Source organism: Petromyzon marinus, chromosome 83 (genome assembly GCF_048934315.1).
Source record: "Petromyzon marinus isolate PM22_M1 ecotype Great Lakes invasive population chromosome 83, UKy_Petmar_22M1.pri1.0, whole genome shotgun sequence".
Taxonomy (NCBI): domain Eukaryota; kingdom Metazoa; phylum Chordata; class Hyperoartia; order Petromyzontiformes; family Petromyzontidae; genus Petromyzon; species Petromyzon marinus.
The window spans coordinates 5,641,415-5,666,460 of record NC_133748.1 but is presented as its reverse complement, the minus strand read 5'-3'; the positions used below and the strand labels follow the sequence as shown (position 1 = coordinate 5,666,460).

Below are 25,046 nucleotides of genomic sequence, written 5' to 3'. Positions count from 1 at the left end.
TTCTTCGCAACTTTGATTGATGCATTTTCCAGACAAAAGAGTTTAGTGGTTCTGTCGCCATCATCTTAATCCTTTGGAGATTGAGCCACAGCCCAGCCTTCCCACTAGCTTCTTTAACATTTACCAACAGGGTCATAATTTCAGCTTTGCTATTGATAGTGGGGTGGTATCATCAGCATCTCTTAAGTTGTTTATTCTTCTGCTTCTAATCTTCACGCCTGTTTCGATGCAATCCAGGCCTGCCTCTCGCATAATACGCTCACTGTATAAATTGAATAGGTAGGGACACAGTATACAGCCCAGTCTTACTCCTTTCGCAATGTCAAATTCTCGTAGAATGGGCGATGCTCTTTGGTTGGCATATATATTAAGTAACACTGGGCCATACCTGGTTAAAAATAGTTTAAAATTAGCTTAAATTAACCTTTCTACAATTGACGTTGAAGATGATAATGCATAAGCCATTTCTGTCTATCTGTCTGTAACACGACGACCCTTGTAAATATGATCCTGCAGGAACGAAGCTTCAGCAAAATGATATGTTGCTATTAGGGGCTTACCGAATTGGGGAAACAATTTAAATTTTGATTTAAAGCTTTCGTGACTGCAGTAATCCATATTCTTAGCTATTTCGGTAAAGTCACGTTGAAGTGAAACAATAAAATAATAAAATTTGTAAAACAATAAAAAAAATTCTCACGTTTCGACCATAACGCAAACGGTCATCAGGCGTTATGGTCGAAACGTCGTGAGAATTTTTATTGTTTTATATATATTTTATTATTTCATTGTTTCGCTTCAACGTGACTTTACCGAAAGAGCTAAGAATATGAAACAATTTAAGATATAAAAGTGGTGAACAAACGTTGAAGATACACGCCAGAGCAATAAAAAAGTATTAATTGAAAAATTTCAAATAGTGATTTGTCCTGGAAGATACCAGTACAGGATCCGTATTGCTGATTAAACACTTTCAAAGACAAACGTAAGCCGATAAGCTTTAAACAATCTACCTATTTGCGTGTGCACAATATTACTTCAATTCAGGACGTTGTAGGCTTCCGCGACAAATATATTGTTAAGCTGTTGTGGGCTAGATCGCGCAGACGTTTCATAAACAAAGGTGGGAGGGAGGAGAGGGAGGGTGTTCCGGAGGGGCGCTGCAGAAGGAGCAGCGGCAGCATCTGAAAGCGCTGCACGATGCGGTTTTACCTCCCTCCGCACCTCCAGTTAACACGGTTGACAATGCAGGGTGCAAAATAAGTTACACATACGTGCATACATACGACTGTCTTTGTTCGATGGTGAGATCATCATCCCAGCCTCTCTACAAGGGCAAATGGGGAGCAGTCGCGAGGGCAAAGAACCGCCGTGCACATCGCCATTTGACCCCCCTTGCCCCCCCCAGCAAGGTATTCACCTCACTGACCCAGGTGGCCACTAAGCATCCGTAAGTGTGGCAGGAACGCATTGCGGTAGGCTCCAGCTACAGATGCCCGAAGTGGGTAAAAGAGAATCGCTCGCTTTGTTACCCATCTGAGAGAGTCACCGCTCCCGCGTCGCTGCAGCTTTCTCATCTTGACCACCGATGGCGGCCATCCCAGATCTGAGTCTTGCTTTGGTTCTTCGTGAAGTCTTTCGTGAAGACTTGTAGTCGTGTTTTGCGTTTTTATCCTTGCGCCGTTGTGCTACAGAGTCGAGAAGAAACTGGGTCCCAGTCTGTCAGTTGCTCATTGTGAAAGAGTCGTGAATTGGTTGTCAATGTTGAGGACTTGTTTTTTTATATTATAGCTTGGGCGTTGTAGGAGACCTCTTGTTGGACAATCGTTTAAGCTGGTTGTGATAAATTAGCAATGGTCTGTATCAAACTCCAGGCTACAGACGCTCTGCGATTTGACAGAGTTTTCCATCAAGAGTTAATAAGTATGCAGTCAACGGTATTTCTCTATTTAGCTATCGCTTGACATACCGGTAAGTGAATGTTGTGGCTCTGGAGCCACCTGCCACCTATTCTGTGCACATAACATAATAAAATAAAAATTCAAATCTTGATTTGAAGCTTTTGTGACTGCAGGAATCCATATTTTTGGTTCTTTCGTTAAAGTCACGTAGGTAGAAAAAATATAATAGATCACGACTTTTTGATCGCAACACAATCGAAACATCGTGATATATAATTTTTTCTACCTACGTGACTTTACCGAAAGAACCAAAGAGTATTATTTTGTATTTTACCAGGTCAGGCTCCACTAAGCTATGTAGCTCTTATTTTACATAAGTGACTTGGCCATAAATGATAGCTCAACAAAGGGGCTCATCACTTGGGAATTTATAGCAGCCAGTTATCTAAACGTGTGATGTTGATTTGCATGTGGAGGTACCCGGAGAAAAATCGAAGCGACCACGGAGATTGGAGGGACGCAAACTCCAAATATACAGCAGCAGGTGTCGGGGTCAAGATTCAACCTTCGACGAAGATAACATCTCGCCACCGTGGCCCTCCTTAAAATATATAAATATTCATTTATTTCCCCACAGAGTAGTTATCATTTAGTCAACCCTTTGAAGGATGATGACTGAGTTCCCCTCCCCAAGCAAGGATTTAAACTCGGGTGCCAAGCTGCCTGAGCTAGTTTGAGATTTTACAGTGCATCTGAGTCAACATTGGGAGAGAGAAAAAAAACATTTGTTATGGTTAAGATTAATAGTATCATGCATTGTTGCGATTCAAGGATTGTGATTTTATTCTGGAATCTATTTTCTTTACATTGTTGTGAATGAAGCGGCCTCTAGTATTTTCGGAGAAAAATGAGCTGAATACATAGAACACAGGCATGCAGGTATACAATCGATTCTTGTTTACACACATAATATGAATGTTTTGTGATGTTCAGACATTAATCGATGCACCACTATAATTGTTACAAACTAAAACCACAACGTGTGTAGTTTATTTACATCGAGTGAATGGTTAATATGAATTTATATATGCAGACGTTTCATTACATCTCAAGCTTTGTGGCATTACCTTGATAAGTTACTGTCAAATTGTAAACCATCTCATGACGATCAGCTGTGGTTGTTTCCAGAAAACAGCGGTACATTCCACTCGCGTTCGCTGGGACTGAAATCAGAGTGATGGAGCCATTTCCACTGCTCAGGTTCCCAGAGAAAACCACGTAGCAGAGAAGTGGGTTGCAGGATGTGATAGATTGAATGTTACAATATAATATCTGTGGAACAAGATATATTACACGTTCAGCAATTTGTTTTAATTGTTGCACATTAGTGTTTGTATATTTATACCAGTTGGCTGACATTGCACTCTCCAACAAACTATGCAGATGAACTCTATTGAAAATCTGCTGTTATATTTATATTGAACCAGTTAAAACGTATTATGGAAATTATTTTCGAATTACGTCAAACAATATATTTCATCCGTATATTTTTTAAGGATTGGGGTTAAAATCGAAAACCTACATTTTTTAGATTTGCGCAACTATATTAGTTTCCACATGTATTATTATTTAACGCTTCTAAAACATTGGTAGAATTTGAATGTATCTTCTTTTACATAGCGCATCTCACAGCAAAATAAATCCCCTTGCGTTAACAGAAGGATTTTGACTGAAACCCAAAATGGGGGACCCGGTAGCGAATTGCAGAACTCTGAGCACTGGGGGATGTTTGATCTCAATTGACGTTGTCCACTAAGAACCCCTAGCAGCCCGCATCTTGCACAAGCTGGAGACAACAAAGAAGCTATTCGGGCAGTCCAGCAAACAGCGGTTTTCAATCGGGAATCCTAGAGGTTATAGTAGCGCATGACACAGAATCTCTACACCGCTACTATTTCAAAGGGGCATATCAGGCTATATTTCTGAACTGGTAGAAAGCTGAGCTAATTACAAGAGACAATCACTCCTCTAATCTACCATTGACATTAAGGGCGATGCCAAAGCTTCGCACGAAAGATTAACATTTTATTTTATAGCCAGCAACATTAAAAACAAAATCAGAACATTTATTTAGTCTGTGTGAATCCGTTGCGCTATTGGAGCTCTTCTTCACAGATGTCCATTCGTTACAACAACAACAACCAAACACAGCTGCAGCTGATTGACAACTAATTTCTTGTCGTTGTGTTTTAGTTTGTTTCCCCCCTGTACGTCCAGTTAGTGTGGTTGGCTATGTACGGTGCCAAAGAAGTTCAACACACATACATGGTATACTATACACTACCCTACACTACACCAGTATACACTACACAACGATACACTACACTACTATACACTACACTACTATACACTACACTACTATACACTACACTACTATACACTACACTACTATACACTACTATACACTACACTACTATACACTACACTACTATACACTACACTACTATACACTACACTACTGTATACTACACTACTATACACTACACTACTGTATACTACACTACTTTACATTACACTATACACTACACTACTATACACTACACTACTATATACTACAATATACACTACACTACTATACACTACACTACTATATACTACACTATGCACTACACTACTATACACTACACTACTATACACTACACACATACAGATAACCGCACCCATCACTGTCCCCCCACCAGCCCTGGAAACAGGAGGTAGCTGATATTTAGTCTCACAAGAAGTAACACTGCCTCGCTATCATTGAGGCCAAAGGAAGTTGGAGGTCAACCCATTTTGATGTCCGTACCACCAGTTGCTGCCGAAGAGCCACAGAGTTTGTGTTAAGATTGCTGACGGACCCCCATCTCTGAATGGGGTCTCTGGACAGCTTAAACAAGTGGTTCTTAACCTGGGGAGCATGCACCCCATCTCTGAATGGGGTCTCTGGACAGCTTAGACAAGTGGTTCTTAACCTGGGGAGCATGCACCCCATGTGGGTGTGAGATGCCCTTTCTAGGAGTGTGAGACATGGCCAGATTGTTTTCGAAGGTAAATCATTGACAGACAAATTAGGCACGGGCACGTAATTACAACTAATTTGTTTCATCAAACCTATGTATTTATGAACATGTAACATGTTTAACGATTGAGAAGCAGGGGTGCAGTAAAGGTTAAGAAGCACGGGCTTAGACTAACGAGAGAGATCTCTAAAAGGAACTTCGACCTAAGACCGTTTACTTGTAATGTATTTCTTAACATTATTTTAAATACGGCACATTCTGTACGAGTGATATTCACACTGTGTGTAGCAATACAGACGGATATTGCATTGGGCTGATAATCCCTAAAATGTGCTAAATCGGTAATACCATGTGTAATCAGGGATAATACAATACTCACCGTTGTGTTAGACTGTCCATATCTCCATCGCACTCGGTATATTGTGGACGATGTTGAACAGTTAAGGAGCACATCTTCACCTTCAACAGCCGCCATGTGCTGAATGGGGCTTTTTGCTACATAAAGAAAGATGTGCAAAACGAATGCAGAGACCACCATCATTGAACTTTAATAGCTGGATATGAGCAGCCTGGAAGCATCAAAAAACCATGCCATCTCCACACATACACGGATACCTTTTCAAAATCTCATCTCTGGGAAATGAATTGAGTACAACCCTCCGTATGCGCAAGCTTATGGAAATTTCTAGTTTCGCATATTCGCAAGTTACTAAATGCATACTAATTCCCTATTCGCGAACCTGCTAAACTTCAGTATTCGAGAGTTCTATGAAAGTCCCGACAGACCGCAGAGTTTTACTACAATTTAAAGCTTCCGTGACTGCAGTGATTCATATTCTTGGTTCTTTCGCTAAAGTCACTTAGAAGGGAAATAATATAATAAATAAAATAAAACATAATAAAATAATATAGTTTAACTTCATTTGAAACGGTCCGCTGTGAAGATGAGGCGAGCCCTCTCTGGGCCACCCGCTTTGTCCTGAACTCGCTATTGTGCATTTGTTACTTTACATACTTACAGTTTACTCGGTTATAGATTTTATGAATCATTGTCAAATCAAAATAATCATCGTTAAAGGTAATTTAAAAAATGTGTTGTGCGGTTTATTATTTATTTTAGCCATTGTTATTAAACTTTTCCAATTTCTCACTCAATGTTCACTTGTATCAGGAGCATTCCCCCCATTTCCCCCCAAATGGAACAAATGTTTCTGGATTCGCAAAATTCTGAATTTTGAGCAATTTTCAAGAACTATCACGCTCGCGGATCGAGAGAAGGTTTACTGACAAACATTACTCTGGGTGGCAGAGTGGGTGGAGAAGTGCTGCCCCCTATTGTGAGGGTGAGATGTTCTTTCAAGGGGGATTTTTGTGGTAGCTGTGAGGTTGCGTATCTCGTGATATTATGTTGATAACATAATTGGGGGAAACGATTGAAGACATAAAAGGGTCACGCGCGGTTGAGGAGGCCGTCACTGCCAATGCCGTTGATGCCACTGTCAGCCCCAGTGTTCGCCGAGTACTCATTACACACACTGCGCTTGCCACAAATGAACCACAATACCTTGCTGATCTCGTCAAGGAGCATAAACTATCACGCAAACTCCGTCATCCTCGCAGTGGCAGCTTTTGGCTCTCCATCGAACAAAGATGGTCACCACATCATGCACTTTCAGATGTGCTTCTGGGGCCGTCAGGAATGCTCTTCCTTCCGATATTGGTTAGCTACTGGAGCTGTGCACTTTGACATGATTTATATTCACAACTCATTTCTTCTTAACTGATTTTTGCATTTCGTTTGTTCTTCCCCCTCACCTCCGATTGGGACGGTTGACTACATAAGGTGCGAAATAGGTGCAACATACATACACACGTACATACAACAACTCTACCACCACTCTTAACTCGGCTTATTTTAATCACAAACGTATTGATATGAATAATGCTGTATCATTAATCTACAGCGGACACGAATAACGCTATTACTGAACGGAACTTATTAGGTGTGTGTAGCTTATTTCTAACTCACAACCCATGCCCCACATCAAAATGCGCGTGGTTGCTATGAGTGACACGGACGACACAACTTCTGCCTATCGCACAAAATGATCGAGCCGCTATGCAAGCCTCGTGGTCTCACCGCGGACTATGGAGCCTGACATGTGTTTTTAGATATGATTTTAACAGGTAAGGCCAACCACATGCACATTTCAAATATACAGCAGGCGTCAGGGTCTCAATCGAACGGACGACCTCCTGCATTCCAGGCGAGGTAGTTAACATCTCCTTGGAGTTTGGGGGTGGGGGTGCTGATTGCATGGTTTGCTTCGGGCGCCAGTTGCTGGTAGCTAGTCTAGGGCTGTCCCTGAGAGAGAGACAAGCAAACTCCAATTATATAGCAGCCATCAGTGTCGGGATCGAACCCACGACAACCCTGCATACCAGACGAGGCAGTTAACATATCCTAGCCACAGTGGTATGGGTGCGACCTGTGCCGTATTAACCTCGTGGGGGGCCCTAAAAAAACCGTAAATATTAAAACACAAATGTTTTACTTGCATAGTAAAGTAATTGTATTTGCAATACAGCCAGATAATACAACAAATCGCTAACCTTAAACACCCAGTCGTTCATAAAAGTTGAAGGCAGTATAGTACTATAGTAATAGAGCAAGTGTAGAATCACTGAACTGGAATTGAATGCTTGAAAGCATTTAGCGCGGAGCATACGTAGCAGCTTTTACTACTAGGATAATCCGGCCCTGGGCGCGACCATTACGATCGCAATTTTAAACAACCGAAGGAGCGCACATTGGAGAGCACACACGCACGCTGAATTCTGTTGTTTACCAACGTTCCACTCCATCTTTCTTACCTGAGTTCATCACGTGCACTGCCACCACCATTACCGTTACGATGAAGGCGGATTCGCGGTGGTTCATGGTTGGGAGCTCCTAGGGCGGGTAACAAGAGACAGGGATGAGGACAGGGCAAGGTAGGAGCAAGCACAACACAAAGGGTCCCGTTGTGACCAGTTATATTCACTTTACACTACAATACACTACACTACTATACACTACACTTTACACTACATACTGCACTCTATATACTGCACTACTTTACACAACACACTACACTATTATACACTACGTGATTATACACTCCACTACAGCACTGTACTACATTGAAAACTAATTATGTTTTCTTGTTACGTGCATATTTTCTCGTTAGTTACGTATTACCTTTTTTTGATAAGTAGTGGGGTTTTATTTTCGTCTTTTTGCACGGAACTGGATAATAGATGTGCAGCATTGTGGGATGCAATTGCATGAATGAAGCTATTTGAATTTTTTTTTTTATTACGGTGAGAAATAAGTTCAACATATATACAAATAAGCATAGCATGAAACAGTCGGTGCTGGCGTTGCATTGTCTTCTTGTCTCCAGGGACTGGTGCAGGAGAACGACATTGCTCTGCATGACCGCTGCCCGCGTGTCTGTTCCTCTAGCGCAGTGGTTCTCAGAGGTGCGGTCCCCTGACCCAGGAGTGGCTGTGATGTGTAGCCCGGTGTGAGCTCACCTGGCCATCACAAATGATAGCAGTTCACCCTAAGTGGCTTGCCATGTGGACATTTATAGACGCCAAATAATCTATATGGCATGTTGATTCTAAATTTGGAAGGAAAAACCGGAGGACCCCGGAGACAGAAAGAGAGGAAGAGAGAGATGCAAACCCTAAATATATGTAGTGACATATAATGGGTCACTACAGCACCGAGTGCCAGTTACTGATAGAGAGGGGAACTGGGAGTGAAGTAGCCCTCTCTGCCAGCAGGATATCCAATGTCATGGAAAGGGTCCCTAGGGGGCATAGTTCTGGTGACTGGCAGAGAGAGGGCATCTGAAGACGTAGCAGCCCTGTTGAGTGGCAAGGGCACGTGCTAGGCCAGGGTAAGGGAAGTGGGCCAAAGGTGTATGGCCCAGAACCTTCTGGTAGGTTCCAGAAGGGGGTGTGGCCGAGGGTGGAGCCAGGCCACGCTGGGAGGTATAAAAGGGAGGTCCTGAGGCTGCATCGGGGCAGTCTGCTGGAATGGAACCCGCCGTGCTACGTCTTCCCCTGAGTCTTCGGTCTTCGTGCTCAGCATCGTGGGTCAGGCAGTGTGCCGACTGACCTGACCCGTTTATGTAGTTATCCCGTGGTGGTTACCGGTTGTTATGTAGTTATCCCGTGGTGGTAACCGGTTATGTAGTTACCCCGTTGTGTTTGTAGAATAAACGTGTTGCCTCCTGAGTTAGTGTGTCTCTCCGTAAACCCACTACATATACAATGGGCATCGTTAGTCGGGATAGAACCCACGACCTCCTGCATACCAGGCAAGGGGGATAACATCTCGTCACTGCGGCGCCCCACGTTCACTGCACATCAGCAAAAAGCCACGCTTTGAAAAACACTTTCAATGGAAGTGTAGCCGGGTATGAGCTCACCTGTCATTAATGACACGTATAAGTGTGCACTCTGCTCATAGCTAGGGGTAGGCAGGTGTTTATTATTATTTAAGTGAATGCCAACGGTGATCAGCGATTGGACAACGAGCCGTCCACGTGCAAAGCAGAGTACGAGACACGTCCCCAATTTAGATTTGCGCGGACTTCGTGCTGGTGAACTGCACATTTGACATTAGCTCAGGCCCGGATGAATGTTCTTGTAGGCCCTAGAAACTTCTGTTTCATAGGCCTTCAGTGATAACTTTCTACACTTGGTACTGCTGCTGCCCATGTTAATACCGCCACTGTCACGTCACTCCATTAGCTTCACACGTACTTCGTCCAGCCGCAGCTGGACAAGATGTCGTTACTGCTGACAGGTTAATTATTTAGTCTGTGCCCTCATTGCAGATAGGAAATATCCCTTCTGAAGACGACTTTTGAAAAAAGTTTTGCCGTTTCACAACCACCACCACCACAAACCACTGGTGGCTCAGCTGATGTGGAGTTGCCACTACTTCTCCGGAAGACAGAACACAACGCAGAGTACATCGAATCATCGTCTCAGAACTTTATTAGTTTTATTGTTGTTACTGCTGTCTATTTAGCCGACCTGTCCCCCCTCGCAAGGATTCACGAAAACGGAACGAGAGGGTACAGCAGGGCAGACAGGCTACAGATGCAAACGCAGGTTCAGAGTCAGAATCTTTTTTTTACACTGCAGGAGGAAAACCGATGAGCCATGAAGCTCTTTTTGTCACAGGTGTCCATAAGGAAATGTTTAGACCCTTTTGTTTCAGACATGAATAATAATTTAACACTATAGGATTTGAAGTTTTCGTGACTGCAAGGATCCATACTCTTTGGTTCTCTCGGTAAAGTCACGTAGGTGAAAAAATAAAATAAATAAATAACAAATCAATATTTTTTCACTTACGTGACTTTACCGAAATAACCAAAGAGTATTATATTCAGGAATAATAAAAAAATTAAATGAGGTAAATTACCCTCATAAAACTACATGACCCTAAGAGCTAAATCCCCCCCCCCCCCCATAAAAATATCATTATAGTTGTGTACAAACGCAGCTATAAGGATGTTCCGGTAATATTAATCCTGTTATATTGCTGGTATTTACAAAGATAAGTGAATGCGTTTTGTCACGAGGGGTAGAGAGGTTGAGTGGTTAGCAGAAATGTTTGGCGCCACGGTGATGAGATGTTAACTACCTCGCTTGGTATGCAGGGGATTGTGAGCTTGATCCCGACCCTAACGCCTGCCATATATTTGGAGTGTGCGTATCTCTCTCCCCGTGGTCACGTGGATTTTTCTCCGGGTCCTCAGGTTTTGTCTCTACACATTAAGAGTCGATGTGCGTTTAGAGTATTTGGATATTGCTATGAATGTCCACGTGATAAGCCACTTTGTTGAACCGTAATTTGTGATGGCCAGGTCGCTTCTGAAAAATAACTACATAGCTCAGTGGACTTTACCTGGCATAATAAAGAACAGTAGTCATTGTTTACATCGGCTAACTGGTGCGCCTGCCATACAAGTTTGAGAACAATTCCTCTAATGCATTGCAAGCAACATTGAGTTGTTGGTGTTCACTTCCCAACAACATTTGCTGGCCTATAGTCAATCGACATCAAGAACAACAATTTGACTTATCATCAACGTCCACAACGTCAACACATCGATATCAAGAACAATTAACATGAAACAAAATGTCGACATCATCAACAGTATAACGTCAACAAAGATCGTTAACAATAATACATCAAAGATAGAATAGCAATAATGTAACGGAAACAATACAATTACAATATAACACCACCATCATTAACATATCAACAACAATCAATATAAATGAAGACAATCTGTATGTATGTCTCAAAAAAACGTCCATAGTACTTCCCGACAAGGTGGAAAGCTGAAATTTGGTACATAGGTCACTTATAGGACACAGACAACAGGAGATAAATCTTAAAATCCGAGATTTATCATTTTACGGCCCCCAAATTTCGATTTTAAGTGCCCCATGAACATGTTTGTGCATGTCATTCACAAACCGTTCAAAATATAAGATTGCGTTTATTTCCCTTTGATAGAGCGTTAAACAGCAAATACAATTAAAGTGAGAGCCATTATTTTATTATTTTTGAGATATTTCGGTTTCAAGCGGTTTTGAATGAAAAAAACATTTTATGCTGTCGAAATCTGAATAATTCGAAAACTTAGAGTATTAAGTTCATTATTTTTGCTCTTTCTTCTAAAATAAGTAATAGTCAAAAACTTTTTTTTTAAAAACACGCTTTAATGAAATGTACCGTACGAGTAATGGCAGAACTCCACGATTCCAGGAAGTGGCCCCGAAGCTTGCACCGTAAGGAGGCCGTGGTGATTTACAGCCAACGTCAGTTGAGCGTGGACAATTAGACCGAAGCCGAAACACAACATGTAAAAAAGAATGTTTAAAAATATATAATTATTATGATTTTTCATGATAGAATATAGTATTGTCATCAGTATGACCTAAGTATACCAAGTTTGCAGTCGATACCACATTGGAAAGTGGGTAAAAATTTAGGATACAACAGAGTGAGTTAATAAAAAGCGTGTAAAATAATAATAATAGCGTGTAAAATAATAATTGCAGTTTCCGATGGGTACGGCTTTAAACATCGGAAGTTTAATTAAAGTTGTCAATTTTTTTGCAGAATTTTTTTTGGTACTTGTTCGTGTTTGGTTGTAGATAAAAGTTGTAAAAAAACGATCATAATTATTATGTTTATTTAAATATTTTGCCTGGCGAAGACAGATTTATAATCTAGTAATATAACATATCAACATCAAAACACATGACGTAACATTAAAACCAACAACATTCTGACATAACAATACCAACGTTAACATCAACACTATTCATTCTCACCAATATCGACAACGCCACGACGTGTAAATATGAGTTCGACTCCAGGCCACGGATAGCATAGATGCTGAATTTAGATCTGAAAAAGTGATGGCTCCCTCATCTCCCCGCCATTTAACCACCAACTCGCATTGACCAGCGTGGCGAAGTTTGTTGTAGCAAATACACTCCGCATATACAAAATACTACCAACCTCCATAGAGCATATACAGAGGCAAACACAACAGCAAAGATAAAGATCTCCCGTGTAGCCTCTAACAATGTTGGGGCAAGTGCAGTTACTAGCGAGCACCAATGAAGGGCAGCACAGAACACAAAGGGGGAGGTGTATGGCCAACACCTTGCCGCCTTTGTCTCCCCAATGCTGATATTTTTGCTTCACAGCAGGAGCTCATTAAAGGCTGAGTCAAGGTGGGGGAGGCCCAGAACTGGTCCAGATAATATTCACTGATGGTGGCCGTGAGCGGGACTTGAACTCGGGTCGCCGAGTTTGTAGGTCCGCACACTAATCGTTAAACTACCACTCCCCGTACATAGGAGCACACAGACATTGCTATGCACACACGCAGCTTGTGTTAGTACATCCACATTACACAAAAAGACATCCCCCTTAAAGCTTTGAACAAACTGTTGGGGCAAGTGCTCGTAGCGAGTAACGCCTACGAAGGGGATGGGTAGCTAACACCGCACTAGTTACACAAACAAAGTGCTTGCCACAAATGAACCACAATACCTCGCTGATCTCGTCAAGGAGCATAAAACATCAAGCGAACTCAAGTCATCATCGCAGTAGCAGATTTTGGATAGCAATCGAACAAAGATGGTCACCGCATCGCACGCTTTCAAATTATATTTTAAATACACGACACTATACTACACCAATATACACGACGCTATACACTACACTATATACTACACTTTTGGCTAGCCATCGAATAGAGAGAGGTCACCGCATCGCGCTTCTGCAGCCGTCTGGAGCGCTCTTCCTTGCGATATTAGGAAGCCACTGGAGCTATGCAGTTTTAAATCATAGAGATTGACAACTCATTGCTTTAGAACTGCTTTTTGTGTTTAGTTTGTTGTCCTTCCCCTGCACCACCGATGAGCACAGTTGGCTACGTACGGTGCCAAAGAAGTTCAACACACGTACATAAAACATACAACATACACACATACACACAGACAACATACATACACACAGACAACATACACACATACAACACACATACAACATACACACAACATACATACGGATGCGTAGCTCTCGTTTTGTCTGCGCTCGCGTCTTGCTCCAAGCTGCAGCTCCCTCGCGATAGCCGCTGTGAGCAATGGGCGTGCGGTCGAGCCAGATGCGTCACTCGGTCGGTGAGAAATTCCATTTCCTCTCTGGGAAAAATCGCCGTGTTGTTATTTACCACAGCCACGAGCAGGGCTGTGTGTGAGCGAGTGTGTGTGTGCGTGTGTTTCGGGGTGAGCGGTAGTGTAGTGGTAGCGTGCTGCGCTACCACAGTTCGATTTCCGTTCACAGCCACCACCCAGTGATGATTTTTTTAACGGGTCCTGTGCCTCCCCTAAATCGACTCAGCCTTAAATGAATATCTGGTGTGGTGTGTAAACATCGCCACGAGGGAAACAAAGGCGGCCTTCATTAGGTAGCCACGTCGTTTAAAACATATCTACATAGCTCAGTGGGCTTTACCTGGTAAAAAGTTGAGTTGAGCAATGGTTGTGAGCGCAGTGGCTGTCAGGGCTGCACTCTTACCTGGTGAGCTAAACCCAGAAGCCACGTGCGCGGAGTCGAACCCAATGCATGGCCGTGCCCGGTCAAGCGTGCACGGAGATGTGTTTGGAGCCACGTTTCTATCCTGATAACATAATTATAATCGACAAATGTTCTCATTCAAAACATGAGACTATGCTCATAAGTAGCAGCAAATGTTCTGTATCTCAACTGATACACGGGCAGTCCTCCACTTACGAATGGGTTCCGTTCCTGAGAGCCGTTCGTAAGTGGCACGGTTCGTAAGTCGGAACACAACAATGCACTACATTTAAATGCACATATGGTCAGTGTTCTACAATTAGTTACGGTTCAACAACAAAAAAGGGAAGCATTGCAAAACTCATAAATAATAATAAATATTGTACATTTACACGTAATAAGTAACATGTAATAAAATAAGTAAAATATGTGTTCACCTCCGATTAACACGGTTCGCTACATATGGTGGGAAAGAAGTTGGCTTGATTGTCGGAAGGGGCGTACCGAGTCCCCACAATTGTACGCACGCACACACACACAGACACACACAGACACGCACAGACACACACACACAGACACACAGACAGACACAACAACAACCGCCATTCGCCACTAAGTGGCGGTGACGTCACCACGACGCTTGTGCCAGGCTATGTGCACCCTGAGGCCACGTGAAGTGTCGAACGCCCGCTGGTAGGAGGTCACGGGGCAGACCCAGGTGCCACGGGTCGACTGACTGAGATGACTGGCTGATGCACCACCTGTGCCCCCTACTGTGCCAACCTGCTGTGCTTTAGCCACCCGGCGCTCCGCTCGCTGTTGTGAGCGTCGCTCCTCCGCTCTCCGTTGTTGTTGGAGGGCGACTGCCTCCAACTGCCCAGTAGCATCCTTCACGAGCCTCCTCCACAGAGGCCGATCTTGACACCGCTGGTACCAGTGATCGGCAAGTCCACTCAGCTCCACGTCCTCCTGTACCACATCACTCCATCTCTTCTCTAGCCCGTGCCGCGCCCGCTTAGCCCCCTCAATCCGGCCAAACAAAAGCTGTTTCGGCATGCGGTGGCTGGGCATGCGGGCTACATGACCCAGCCATCGCAGCCTTGCCTGCCGGAGGAGCTCACCGATGGGACCCTGCCCAGATCTTTCAAGGATTTGTGAGCTCCTCACACAATCCAGTCTGGTTAAACCCAGGATGGATCGTAGGCAGGTCAGCCTAAATGTTTCTAACGGCGAAGATGTTCCATTAGGGGGGTTAACGTTTCGCAAGCGTAGAGAAGGGAGGGAATGACCGTGGCCGAGAAGACCTGAAGCTTAGTGCGGAGCGACAGACCAGGTAGCTTCCACACAGCGTTACGCAACCGATGAAAAGATATTACCGCTCGACTGATTCGGAGTGAGACCTCTGCTGTTAAACTGGAGCCAGTCATAAGCACACTGCCCAGGTATGGGAAACTCTCCACTCTCTCCACAACTGCCCCATCACCGATTGGGAGTTGTGGGGGTGGAGTGTCCGATGGTACAAAATACCCAGGCAGGTGCTTAGTTTTGGTGGGGCTGATGGTAAGGCCCCACCTCTTAGTGGCACGCTCCAGTCTCAGCAGCAGCGTCTCCAACTCCTCCTCTGACTGAGCAGCTATTACCAAGTCATCAGCATACATAACGTGGTTGAGCAATAGGGAGCCATCCCTTGACCGCACCCGGGCATCGATTAGCCTCCCATTATATCTGTACCATATGGAGATTCCCCCGGTACAGCTATTGAAGGCTTCACGAACTACGTGGTCAAAATAGATGTTAAATAATGTGGGAGCCAGAGGACATCCCTGTCGCACCCCAAGGTGTACAGGGAATGGCTCTGACTCCCGGCCACGTAGTTTTACCCGGGCCCGCTCACCATCATGAAGGTCCTTAATGATCGTGAGCAGAGGGTCAGGTACTCCAAAAGCATGAAGAACGACCCAGAGCCCAGGCCTACTGATGGTATCATAGGCCTTGACCAGGTCAATAAAGCAGAGATGTAGGTCTTGTTGGAATTCCCTACACCTTTGCTGTAGCAGACGGACAGAAAATATGGCATCTGTGCAGGACCGCCCTTTCCTGAAACCGCATTGGGGCTCCGCAAGCCTCTCCTCAGCGTGCCTGGCAAGGCGATGCTGAATAATCCTTGCCAGGACCTTTCCTGGCACACTGAGGAGTGAGATGCCCCTGTAGTTGTTACAGTCTGTGCGGTCCCCCTTCTTAAAAAGGGGGACCACCAGGGCATCCTTCCAATCCTGCGGAACCCGTCCAGTGGTCCAGACTGTTGTTATGATGTCATATAGGGCAGTCTGTGCACAAACGCCACCCTCCCTCAGCATTTCGCTTGGGAGATCATCTCTGCCCGCTGCCTTTCCTGGTCTCAGACTCTGGATCGCCTTCAATACTTCCTCAGCAGATGGCACCTCAGCCAGCCACTCACAGGGGGTGACTTCATCCAATATTTGAGACACCGCAGCCTCAGCAGGGTCATCCTCACTTTGTGCCACGATGTTTTCCTGGCTGAGGGATTTTCCCTCCCCCAGGACCTCACAGAAATGCTCAGCAAATCTGCGAACCTGTTCCTGGGGGTCGGAAATTGGATCACCGTTTTTTCCCCTAATGATGGTAATAGGTGTGGCGCTGCAGGTTACTTTTTTGATGGAGTTAAATAGAGATTTGTGATCACGGGCCACTGAGGAAGACTCCATATCCTCAGCAACCCGCGACCACCACCCATCCTTGCAGCGCCTCACGGCTCTCCGAACCTCCGAGCGAAGGCTGCGGTAAGCCTCCTCATTCTCTGACGTGAGATTCTGTAGCCGATGACAGTGGGCCTGTCGCTTTTTCTCAACCATCCTGAACAACTCCTCTGTCATCCAGGGTGTCTGGGGAGGTCTGGACCGCGTACCCAAAGCAGCCATTGCAGCTGCATGAGTCACAGTCCTAAACCTCGCCCATTTACCCTCGACATCAGGAGGAGTCGGGGACGATGCCAATCCCAGCCGCAAGCGATGATGAAATTCTCGCTTGCAACTTTCATCAGATAACTGAGACCAGGCCACTTTAGGTTGGAATGGGGTCCTGGGTGTACACCCACCATCGGAGTGGAAGAATGGCAGGTGCATCTTACAGATGACTAGTCGATGGTCAGAGGGCAGATCAGCTCCACGGTAGGTCCTGGTGTCAAGGACATGGGCTCGCATTCGCTGGTCCGTCACTATGTAGTCCAGCAGATGTTCTTGCTTGGACCCGGCATGCATCCATGATGTTGTGTGGATGCGCCGATGCCGGAACAGCGTGTTGGTAATTACAAGCCCATGGGCTGCACAAAAATCTAGCAGCCTCCTACCGTTGTTATTGAGCTGATCTGGCCCATGCCCTCCAATCACTCCAGACCAGGTGCCAGTATCATGACCAACTCGGGCATTGAAGTCACCCAACATGATGACTCTATCCTGAGGGGCCACTTTAGCCAGCACCTGTGACAGGAGGTCATAGAAGGCATCTGACTCATCGGCTTTGCCTGCATCCCTCCACGGATGTTCATCTTCGGTGGGGGCATAAGTAACCACGACCACCATTCCTCGCCTCCGGTTGATGGGAAGGCGAGCCCAAAGTAGCCTGGGGCTTACAGCTTTCCACACCTCACCGCCACGCTCCCACGCCCCCTTCATTCTTTTGTTCAAAAGAAGACCCACACCCTGTTGTTTGGCAGTTTGCTGCCCCGAGTAGAGGACTGTCCACCCCTCATGGTGGCAGGAGCCAGAGCCGGTCCACCGGACCTCCTGAATGCCGCATAGATCCAGGCGGTACCGGTCCAGCTCCCGACAGAGGAGTGGCAGCCTCTCCTCTGCAGTGAGCGTTCGAACATTCCACGTGGCCACCCGTAGTGGCTTTTCGTTGTTTCTGGAGTAGCCCCGAGGGTAGGTATTCAATCTCCTGGCTCTGCCAATTGGGGTTTGGCCAGGAGACGTCATAGACGCCTGGCCCCCCGGGGCCTCCGGCACAAGCTTAGTTGTTACATATTTCAGTTTAATTCGTGGTTTTGTGGTAATTAATTGAAGGTGGAGGGGTTACCAGCCCCTCGCACCCGTCCAGAGCCCCCGTTTAGCCCCTGTGGTGGACACATATGCCATGAGGGGAGGAGCCAATCAAAATTGGAACTCCCCCCACAGCGCTGTCCACGACAGAGTTGCCCGTCCGGCACCGCGAGGAGGTAGGCAGACAGACACACACACAGACGCACACACACAGAACGACAATGATCCCCTGTGTAGCCTTACAGACTGTTGGGGCAAGTGCTGTTAGCGAACAGCACTGTATACAGACACACGGATACAAAGACACACGCATACAGAGACAAAGATCACCCGTGTAGCCTGTGAGAGACTATTGGGGCAAGTGCTGTTAGCGAGCAGCACCTATGAAGGCCCGCACTGCGCACGAGGGAGTGGGTGGCCATCACCACAGTGGCGGTGTTTACACACCACAGCAGGTGCACATTTGAGGCTGAGTCGATCTAGAGGATACCCAGAGACCCTTTCAGATGAATGTCAGTGGTGTTGGTCGTGACCGGGAATGTTGTGAGATTACTTTCCAACACAACGGTGTATTGAAGCAGAAATGCACTTACATTGTTTGTTCACATGCCAATTATATTAATTTGCTATGGAGGGGTGTGTACGACACACATTTTACTTACGCGGTCTGATCCAAAAAATCTACTTTGAATCAAGATTTTGGTCATGGCAGCCCACACCTTGATTCATATCAACATTTAGAATTGGACTTCAACTCCTCGCTCACAGACTGAGTCAACTGGGCCCCACAGTGGCAAGATGTTAACTATTTTGCCTGCTATGCAGGAGGTCGTGGGTTCGATTCCGACTCTGACTTCACAGTGGTTAGCATATGTTATATACCTCTCCTGGTATACAGGAGGTCGTGGGTTCGATTCTGATCCCTACCCTGACGCCTGTATATTTGGAGTTTGCGTGTCTCTCTCATCGTGGTCACGGGAATTTTCTCTGCAGCCTCCTGTTTTTCCTTCCACATTTAGAAAAGCTATCATTTGTGGCCAGGTCGCTTCTGAAAAAGAGCTATATAGTTCAGTGGGGCTTACCTGGTAAAGTTAAACAAGCCACCTACCCTCTCTCTGTGCGTGTCGGTGGGACACTGAGCCAGCCAGCGGCCCAGGTGATCAAAGCGGACACATTGTGGTCAACAACTCGCAAGGGGCATTTAAGAGTTTGCTAGCTCAAAGGACACGATGATGATTATCATCAATGGGCAACCTTGGTTAACCCACTATTGGGATGATGAAGGCCCTCCACAACCCATTGTCAGCTTCTCAAACGACCTGGTACAGAGCATCACATTCAATCAGTAGTGCGCTCGTTGAAATGTTACCTTTGTAGAGAGGTGATTTTCTACCAGAGTGGTCCAATCTGTAGGCAAGGGAGTGGGTGACCGCACTGGGGAGCCTACTAAAGGCTGTATGGAAGCGATAAGGTGGCTTTAAAAATAAAAATCTGAATCCAGGCTTCCACTGAAAACCGCGAGCTCACAAATAAAGCGGAGTGGTCTATGGCACACTGTACACCTTCAGATCGCTCGGAGACGTCATGGCTACCTGCTGCTTTACTCCCTGAGATGTAATTTATTTATTTTAAAGCGTTTGTAAAAAATAAAGATAACATATATATACAGCAATCCCTCGCAAATCCGTGGGAGGTTCAGTTCCTGGAAAAGGACGTGGGGGGCTCTGCGGTAATGCGTGTATGATGTTTAACGTCTTTCGCACCATACGTGGACCAGTGTGCTAATCGGAGGTGCAGTATTAAGTCTATGGGCAGTGTTGATTATCTGGGAAGTGTTGAGTCTATGTGTAGTGTTAGCCTATGTGTAGTGAGCCACTTTTGAGACACTAATAGTAGGAGGCAACACACGTTTATTCAACATATTTAACACTTATTCTTAGTTTAAAGCTTTCGGGACTGCAGTAATTCATATTACTGCAGTCCCGAAAGAAAAAAAAGAAAAAAATATATATATTTTGTTATTTTGTTGTTTCTCTTCAACGTGACTTTACCGAAAAAACTAAGAATATGAATTACTGCAGTCCCGAAAGCTTTAAATCAAAATATTTAACACTTGTTCACACACGGGATAACTACAAATAGATCAGAGCAGCCGGCACTCTGTCTGACCTATGACGCCAGAGACGAAGACAAAAACGTAGCATGTAGGATTCCATTCCACCGACAGACAGCCCTTATCCAGCCTCGGGACTTCCCTTTTATGCCCCCCGGCATGGCCTGGCTCCACCCTACCAGAAGATTCTGGGCCACCTTCCCCGTGTCCCTTGCCTTAATTTATGCGTGGATGTGATTATGCTCATGCAGGCCGTTATGATAATTAGGCCCCGCCTCGCTGACGAGGGTCAGATTATCAATCGGGATAATACAATTATTCGTATGAAGTTATGCAGGTGCTGTGAGCATGCCAGAGTCAGCTCGGCTTCGTTGTTTAAGCTCGTATTATCGATCGGTATAATACAATTATTCTCGTTTTAACATTTACTGAGTGTATTAGTGTGTTTATGTCAGGTCTCCAAATTCAAATCTCAACGCAGACTACAGTTCTTATAATTAAGATTATTATGCATGAAATCAGGAAAGAAACACGCAGACTCTTCTTGTGTTAAGCAATTTTAATTTCTAAACAAAACCTTAATTCTATGATGTTAATTATTATACTTGAAATTGTCAACAGTACTACAGGCGATGTTCATTTCATTGATCCATCTCTTCAACCCTCAATAATCACGTTGTTAATTGGGTAACGGAATAATTGATTACTTCCTCTGAGTACCACGAGCATACGGAAAATACTAATAAAATTCCTTAAAATTTTATCCAACGATATTCATGCGAAAAGACAGTCAAACACTTATTATTCCCAAAGGCACAAATATACGTCAATGGATTCATTGGCAAGATTATGCCATTAAAAGAAAACGAAAAAAACGAACGACTGAGATACTTCTAAATGACCTTATCCACGTAACTCAATACCAGCAATGTTCTTCACGATCAGTTGATATTTTAATGCACTTTATAATTAGTCTTAATATTGTGTGGGTGCGGTTGATTGTCTCGTTGGTGAATTCTTGTGTGAGCAGACGACATAAGCGTCATGGGTTTGTGAAGGTGAGGGAGGGGTATATGAACAACGGCTGGTTTCCTCTATCGCTCGGCGTTGGACGTTGACTGAAGGTTTTCTCTGCCGCTGGATGATGAGCTGCGCCGCACGCGCTGTCTCCGTGGAGATGCGCACGATCACGCTCGCCGCTGGATAATGAGCTGACAGCGGCAGGCTCTTTCTGCTGCTGGATGAGCCAAGTCGGCACACGCTTGGCCGCTTGCTTGGTGGCGCTGGTTGCGCTGCAGCTGGGAGCTGGCACTCGATGTATAAATACAAATCTTTGAGTGATAATTCGTCTTTCAGCTCTGAACTCACACTCGTTTATACATCGCTACTCTGCCAGCCTCGCCATCCTCGGTTGATCGCGGGGCCCCTTGGAGCCTGCCGCTCGCCGCCCTCTTCTGGCGCTTGCCGAGCTGTTGTCTTGTTGAACTGTCGAGTGCCGAATTGTCGCTCACTCTCAAAACTTGAAAATTGTATTTGCACACCTCTTACACAACTCTGATAGCTTAGTACGATACAGCTCATCACAATCCTCGATTCTGCAAGCGACTCAAAACATCAAGATGAATGTAGAATAACTTTCAGCGATACTCTGTCGGTCCATGCCGAACTCAGCACCTAACATCCCCTCGCCCCTCTTCTCTGCAGGACACAGCACCCATTGCTAATGTCTCGAGGCCATGCCCCGGAGCTGGCTTGATGTCTTCTTCCGATCTGCTGTCTCGCTGTCCCTTGCCGAGTTTAAAATGTGAAATTCTCTCTCCTCTCTCCGCATCTCTTGCGAGAGAGAGAAAAAACAGATGCCCTCCCCGTCCGCTCTTTCACCGTGGCCGCGCATGATTGCCCCCCTCCCCTCTTGGTGACCCCGGGCGGCTGTTACATAAAATAGGTTTGTTTGTGAATTGTCCTTTGGCAATCTGGAGATTTAGCAGATAGTCGCTAACCTCCCTTTGCCACGGAGTTTATTATTTATTTTTAATGGCTGTTTTACGATCTGCAGATGATGTTTTCTGGTCTTTGTCGTAGCGGGTGTTATTTATTTATAAAAAAAATATCGGCAGGTATTATTATTAATATCAATTTTGGAAAAAGAGCCGTATACAACAGCTTTCATCAATTGTTTAAGGGTGAGGTGCATAATTCCTGGCACAGCGACTCTCTTTTTACCCGACTCAATATTTAACTGGGCTTCCATGGGGGGGGGGGGGGGGGTCACTCTCTCTCCCGTATATAAAAAAGGGGAGAACCCGGTAGAGGCGTGAGGGACCATCCTATAGGCCACGGGAACATCCGGAACATGTAGGTCCCAATCGGATTTGTTGGCAAAACATGGATGTAAGAGTCCTGTACAGGTGCTCTACCATCCCGTCAGTTTGGGGATGGTAGGGCAAAGTACGAATTTTCTTTGTAACCAACAGATCACACACTTCAACAACTTCAAAGAAAAATTCCGACCTTGGTCCATAAGGAGACATTCCGGGGCCCCTTTATCGAACATGTACCCATGAAGGAACGCATCCATAATAGACGCAGCCGACTGATCTGGCAGGGGCCATGCCACTGGCCACCGTAACAGGTACTCCACCCCCACAAGCAAAAATGTATTACCCCAATAGACTGCAACCGTGATCACGCCAGCCTCGGTTGGGGCTTTCGGGGTGCACATTCCACACACCCCAAGGTGCATAAACTGCACAATGGGCAGCTCTCGTAACGCTACCCCGCAGAGCAGTCAGCACAACGATGCGATAACGCTGCACTTCTGCATCCCATCTCATGAGAATCCCATCTCGGAGGACCACGGGGGACATACACCCTGGACCCTTCCTACTGCTCGTTGTACCGACATGGTGACAAGGGAGGCATCCTCTGCCTGGAGGCACCCCCACTCCTCGTGTGCAAGACCAATGGTGTTGTCGCCCATGACCGTCGCTACGGGTGGTGGAGAGTCCACCGACGCTATAACGGCGCAAGGCTCTCCTACACCTACCGGTTTACAATGCCCGGCACCCATCAAACATGCCCATTAGACCTTGGGCGACAATCGCGACAAAGCGTCCGCATTACAGTGGCGCAACCCTTTCCTGTAGGTGACTGTGAAGGAGTAGTCCTGTTAAACCTCCAACCATCATGAGAGCTGTCCGGACGGCTGGTCAATTCGCAGCGAATATTGCAGGGCCGCGTGATCTGTGCGTACCACAAACTGCCTACCATAGAGGTACGGACGGTACTGCTGCATAAAATTCACGATAACCAACAACTCGCAGCGTGTAATACAATAGCGCTGCTCTACGGAGGACAGTACCCAGCACGAATTGCAATGAGAAATCAGGGTACCGAAGGGGAGGTGCATTAACGAGGCCATTGCGCAACACAACAAATGCGGCCTCCTCCTCCTTCCCCCACGGAAACCTCTGACCCTTTGCAGTGAGAGCGTGGAGCAGCTTCGCAACTGTCTCGAACCTGGGCACAAAGCGTCGGTAGTATGACGCGAACCCAACAAAACTGCGGACTTCACCCACTGGCAATGGGGTTGGCCACTTTCGCACAAATGCAGTTTTGTCAGGGTCCATGGCAATTCCGGCCTCGCTAACAATGTGACCTAAATAGTGAACCGACTTTTGCAAGAGGTGACATTTTTGCGGCTGAAACCTAAAATTGGCTGCCCGCATTTTGACAAACACCGAACGCAGCCGCTGCAGAATGTTGTATATATAGGCCTTTTTCCAAAAATGTATATTAGAATAATTCTGCCAATATTTTTTTTATAATTGATCGAGGCGAGAATGGAGCATGAAAGGGTGAGGCACATCCCAGCCCTCACACCCAGCTGCCTTACCGCATTTAAAGCAACTCGAGGGAGGAGGCCATAAAAGAGCCATTAAATAATAAACTCCGAGGCAAAGGGGGGTTAACGACGATCTGGGAAATCTCCAGATTGTCAAAGGACCACATGACATGACCTTCCCGCCGACGTTGTGGACAGTTCACAAACAAATAGCCAGACTCACTGGCATGGATGCAGAGCACAGGGCAAACGGACATTATAACTGATATTTTTTTTTCATATGGTAAAAGTTCAAAGCTTGTCTATAAGAATTAGTCGACATTATAGACTGCAGTATTCATTATTTTATTTCTTATTGTATCTTTCTATCTACGTGACTTTACCAAGAGAACCAAGGAATATTAATTCCGGCAGACAAGAAAGCTTAAGTGGAAACTTAGTTATATCTCCATCCTCAGGATATCAAAATATAACTCGAGAATAAAAAGCACGGATCCTTGGATACAGAAAAGGAGCAAAGGTTAATAAAACCCTTGGAATACCGGAGGTAACATCTAATGGTACATTACAAATCTTGGTTAAACATAAACCAAATAATAATCAAAAGAGATTAGACCGGGGGTAACTCAAAAGAGATACGAGAAAAATAGGTCAAACACACAAGACCAGATAATATGTAATCCATGCAATCAGAGCCTCCCTGGCCGCCTTTGTCTTCCAACAATTTGACACAACACAGAGTAGCCATACAATACGTATGAAGGGAGAGTGCCTCCCTCCCTTTTAGCAGAAACCACGGAGGCAGGAAAAAGGGGGGTGTGGAATGCAAACAAACATAAAATGTGATGGAAAGCAGCCAGTCAGGAGTCACCAAGAGGAGAGGGGGGGAA

General features: G+C 45.4%; 1 long non-coding RNA gene across 1 annotated transcript; it reads right to left on the bottom strand.

Moving 5' to 3' along the window:
- Positions 1-2,208: 2,208 nt before the first annotated feature.
- On the bottom strand, positions 2,209-14,025 carry LOC142907790 (uncharacterized). The gene is made up of 4 exons (XR_012931267.1): positions 11,783-14,025; positions 7,838-7,916; positions 5,343-5,458; positions 2,209-3,233 (listed from the first exon to the last, which is right to left on the bottom strand). It is a non-coding gene; the product is annotated as an uncharacterized LOC142907790 (long non-coding RNA).
- Positions 14,026-25,046: the final 11,021 nt, after the last annotated feature.